The sequence below is a fragment of the Callospermophilus lateralis genome, chromosome 11 (assembly GCF_048772815.1).
Source record: "Callospermophilus lateralis isolate mCalLat2 chromosome 11, mCalLat2.hap1, whole genome shotgun sequence".
NCBI lineage: Eukaryota > Metazoa > Chordata > Mammalia > Rodentia > Sciuridae > Callospermophilus > Callospermophilus lateralis.
In genome coordinates, this window is record NC_135315.1 from 82386704 (window position 1) to 82392183 (window position 5480).

The 5480-nt window shown below is 41.8% G+C and overlaps 1 pseudogene; it reads right to left on the reverse strand.

Annotated features, from left to right (window-relative positions):
• Positions 1–3149: 3149 nt before the first annotated feature.
• LOC143410188 (RNA-binding protein with multiple splicing 2 pseudogene) lies at positions 3150–3773 on the reverse strand (annotated as a pseudogene).
• Between the last annotated feature and the right edge of the window lie 1707 nt (positions 3774–5480).

Below are 5480 nucleotides of genomic sequence, written 5' to 3' on the forward strand. Positions count from 1 at the left end.
CTGCACCTCTTCAACATTTATTTTCTTTTTTTTTTTAAATTTAGTCATGCTAGTGATTATGAAGTGGCATTTCATTGTTATGGATCTGCATTTCCCTGATGATTAATGGGTAAAACATCTTTTCTTATGCCTATTGGCCAATTGTATATGTGTTATTTGAAGAAATGTTTATTCAGATTCTTGGCCCATTTTAATTAGGTATTTATCTATACTACTGAGTTGTTAGAATTCTGAATTCTAGTCCCTAATCAGATAAATGACCTGTAAATATTTTTCTTCATCACATAATTTATCTTTTCACGTTCTTAGTGATATCCTTTGAAACACAAAAATTTTAGTTTCAATAAAATTCAATATGCATATTGGACTTTAAAAAAAAATGTGTTGCCTTCCAGAAGACCAAGTAGAGAAGGAGAAGAGGAATAGAGGAGGGAAGAGGGCAGAGAAAGAGGAAGCACTGGGGACAGAGTGGAGCCAATTATATTCCATGCATGTATGATTATGTCAAAATGAACCCCAGTGCTATGTATAACTACAATATACTAATTAAACACTAAAAACATAGAAAGTGTCAGCTCTGTATTGTCATAATTCTTTCAATGCCACCATCATCTTTTTTTAAAATATATTTATTTTTTAGTTTTAGGTAGACACAATATCTTTATTTTATTTTTATGTGGTGCTGAGAATCGAACCCAGTGCCTCATGCATGCTAGGTGAGCATGTTACCACTTGAGCCACATCCCCAGCCCATCATCTTTTTTCATCTTTTTTATCAGGTCTTGTTCTACTGTTCTGTTTTGTTTTCTACGTCTTGTTTGTCCACAGTACATCATCATTTATGATTTGTTTGCCCTCAAAAGTTCAGAATAACCAGTATATTTCACCTTCTATTTACTCACACCAAGGTTTGACCCTGTGTTAACTCTGGGCTCCCTCTCTCTCAATTCCTTGATCATTTCATAGTTTTAATGTAATAGCTGCATCATGTTTCTCCATAATACAACTCCAAGACCATAAAAGGTTAAGATGACAAAGCTTCTGAATTGAAATTGGAGAAATTTCAATATACTCTTACTTTTGAAAAATAGCTCCCACTTTTTTTTAAACCTTCATATACCAGTACTATTTATGTGATCCTTATTCTACAGCTCCCAAGTGAGTTTTGTCTGAATAGTTGTTACTGGTGAAACATTTAAGTTCCATTTATGTTGGCTTTATGTGCTCAGAGTAGAAACTCAACAAAAATAGTGAGTGATTTTCTGGAATGGTTATTTTATTAAATTTGATACAATTTGCTTTTAAAGTTAGACACACATACATTCTATGTGCACACATGTGCACTCGCGCACATGCGCACACTTCCCCTGATATTTCCTGAAACTCTAGGTTTCCTTTTATGGTTTTAGCATCTCATTTATAATAAAATTTATCTTTGTATGAACATAACTTTCCAATAATCGTGCATTATGCAATTTTTTTCAAAGAAGTTTAGGGAATTGTTATATTTTTTCTTAGGTGGTTTTATATTTGTTTCTTTTTTTTTAAAGAGAGAGTGAGAGAGGAGAGAGAGAGAGAGAGAGAGAGAGAGAGAGAGAGAGAATTTTTTAATATTTATTTTTTACTTCTCGGCGGCGGACACAACATTTTTGTTTGTATGTGGTGCTGAGAATCGAACCCGGGCTGCATGCATGCCAGGCGGGCCCGCTACCGCTTGAGCCACATCCCCAGCCCTATATTTGTTTCTTGTTTTCTCCTTAGTAACAACAGATATATTTTTGAGAGCAACAATTATCATTCGCTTCTAATTCTCACAATACTTAAGTCTATCTATGAGTTAGTGATTAGTAACTGAAAATTGAGTTGATCTTTTGAAAATTAGAAGAAATATATTAAGTCCCATGAAAGTGAAGCATGTGCATTGAAAGAGGTCCACAGGAAATCATACTCAGGGCTTTAGGGAGTCCTTTGTTTCCATCTAGCTTTGAATAGCTTTGCATCTTGTTAATTATTATTATTTTTTTTTCACTTTGGATTTTTTTTATTTTACATTTCATATATTATCCAGTTTCACATTCTCACAGGATCAACAATTACAACAGCCACCTAGTCTCCCACATCTGAAATGGCAAGACAGTCACAGCTGTGACTAAAGGTAAAGCACTGATATGCTCACAAAACAAAATAAAATTGCACAATTTTTTTCTTTATTTTTCTTAAACCAACGCCTGACACAAAGGCTTGCTGCTGAAGAATGGAAACCCGTTTCTTCTTCGTGCCTCAAACTAAACATTAAACTTATCTGACAAGGCGAACAAGGTCTCTTTAATAATTAATGGTACACACATGAAAATCCTTTATGATGCATAAATATTTTGTTACACAGGGTACAAAAATACTTTTCACGTTTTGGTTGACTTTAAGGTTTGGAAAGAACAAGGAGCAGTGGTGGGGGCAGGGCGCCCTGCGGAGAGGTCAGCAAGATGGGCAGAGGAGAGGGCTTTCTTATAATTATTGGCCCATCTGAGAAGGAAGCCGAGGACTGATTCGAAATGACAAGGCAAATGTCGTGTGGTGGTTGCTGAGCCTGGAAGTGTTTGTGGTGCATGGGTCCTCGGGGAAGAAGTGGCCACAGGGCTCAGGCCTCTCTGAAGCACAGTGGGTGTAGGGGTGGGGTGTGGAGAGAGGGACCAGGCACCATAAGCTAGGACCTGTTGCTATGGAGACAGTGTGAGAACAAACTGTACACTCACATATACACACGTTTAAGTGTCTTAATTCATGCCAGAAAACATGCAAAATTAAATGCCTCATTTTCTTGAGGGGGAGCTTAAGAAGCATGTTTGAGTGGGAGGTCAGGTCAGGTCTTGCTGGGTCACAGTGAGGCCTCCTATCTGGGTCTGGGTGTCCCAGCAAGAAGGCCCTCAAATCCTCCAGGGAGGCCTTGGAGAAGGGTTTGGGGTAGAACAAGCCTGAGGAAGAGGGAAAGGAATAGGAAGCAGTTCACTGAGTCAGGCTTAAGATTCACAGTCTCCGGAGAAGCAGCAGCTCTGCACAGGCCGCATGCAGGGGGCGGTGGAAGCTCAGGGCCCTATTCCAGCCCCACCACATAGTCCCAGAACCAACTTCCTGGCGACCAGACTGAAGAATCAACAGAACTGGCGATACTTCCATCCTTGCTGGGTGCCATCAGAGGAGGGATACCAGCGGACCTGAGCATGGAGGGCAGCAGCAGCAGCAGCGGCAGTGGCAGCTGGGTAGGTGAACGCAGCATGTGAGATGGCTGGGGTCAGCTCTGTGGTGTACAGAGGATAAGGGGCCCAGGCCTCTGGGGACGCAGGAATCAGAGCAGCCCCCATCAGGTCATAGGGATCCCGGGCAATGAAATGTGTTCCTAGGGCAGGGTGAACACTGGTGGGATTTGGTGTTGCCATTAACTTGCTCTTGGCCATCTTGGTGTTGGCTTTGGCAAATTCTAGCCTCAGGGTTTGCGGGTTCTCAGGATCAAAGCGAATACCGTTCAGTGCATTCTTGGCGGCTTCTGCTCCTGCCCGGCTGTCAAAGATGACAAAACCAACAGGCTGTCTCAATGTGAGCTTGATCAGGGACCCTTCATATCCCTTGAACGGCCGGAAGAGCAGGTAGAGTTCTCTGGGTTTAATGTCCACGGGGAGGCCACTGACAAACAATGTCCGAACCTCCTCCTCCAGGGTTGTGCCGGAGCCCGTGTCGGTGCCGGTGCTGTGCTCGTCGTCCGGCTTCAGGTTGCTCATGGTGAAGGGGGAAGGGGTGGCGAGGGAAGGGAACTCCGAGGGCGAGCGCCGCGCCGGGCCCCGGCCGGGACGTGGGAAGGGGCGCAGTGAGCGGTGCGCTCCTGGGGTGCGGGGCGGGGTGGCGGTGGGGGCCCGCGGGGCAGTGAGAGGGGCAGCTGCCGCTTCAGGCCGGGGTCACATCAAGTTTGGCGGGTGCGGGAGGTGGGGAGAGGGTGCGGCGGGGGAGGCACCGGGAACCAGAGCCGAGCCCGAGCGGCCGCCGCCTCCGCCTTTTCACTGCGACCAGCGAGTGCGCCCGCGGCGGAGGCGGCGGCGGCGGCCTTAATTATTATTTTTAATGTTTTTTTTTTCTTGAATCTCCATTTAAATCTTTGAGAAATTAGCTTTAATATATGTGATTAGGTTAACAAAACTGTATAACTTTAGGATAATTTGTTCTACAAGAAACTAAGTCCTTAGGAAGGCTATCCTCCAAAAGTCTCTCAGCCAGGTAGACAATTAAAAAATAGGTGAAAAGAATATTTTCACTGAGGTCCTAAAGTGGCCTTCAATTAACAAAAACAATCGGGTGATGTTTCTCTTTTTGATGCCAGTAAACTCTGTGCAGTGTTTCTAGTTTTTCCTTCAATCAGCCCAACATGAGACTTTGCATCAAGCTGTGATTTTGTAAATTTTGTTTTAGTACCTATTGGGGCATCCTGTGAATCATGGTCTCTTCATCTCTGCATCCTGGGGAAGTGCATACAGACCAGAAAGGCTTGGGCAATTTCTCATCTCAAAATATTCTCACCCACCTCCTTCGAATTTGGAAAATAAAATTAGCTGGGAGTTTTTATCCCAGGGAACCACATATTTTTGAAACAACAGAGTTTTCAGGTCCTGAAGAAGGGTGATTCTTTTGTTTTCTCTGTCACTAATAAGCCATTTTCTTTTGTGAACTCAAAAGAAGCTAAAATCCTCACAAAGACCTTAGCTGTTTTCTATTTTTCCAGCTTCAGTTTGATCTTTAATAAAACAACAGAATATTTGTCTCTCTCTCTCACTGTCTCTCTGTCTCCCTCTCTCATCCTACATGCCTTGACTAATAAGTCAATCCTTTTTTGGGGCCTAATAAACTTAATATGATCTCAGGCACTTAATTACAATATAATTTTTTATATCATTGTAATAATATTATATGGCAGGCAAAAATATAATGATAAATGATAATTTGCCAAAAAGATTAAAAAAACACTGAGGTGTTACCTATCAAAAGTTCTCCTTCTGTCTGTGATGCAGCATAGATTGTGATTGTGACAGTAAATCTGGTGCTATTGTTAATGCCATGGCACTTGGATTTTTGGCTTGCTTTAGTCCAATCTGTGATGTGCTTGTGAATACCTTTCTTCTGTTCTGTCTGTATGGCATATGGATTTCTGGGATACAACGTCAGACCTATCCACATAACAAGTGTTCAGAGCACCTTATCATTTTAAAAAGCCAATTACTCAAAAAGACAAATGTGAAATGTTTCACATTTAATGATGAGCAAATCTGCAAAACAAATGCAATTTTGCTCGTTCTAAAAAGTTTAGTTTAACTGTAAATATTGCAATGGAGTATTGTATGACACACACCACCAATAGAGGAAAGCTCATTTCATACATATTGTGTATCATCACTGTCAATTTCATCTGCACAGGATTTAAACTGAGGGTGATATAAGTA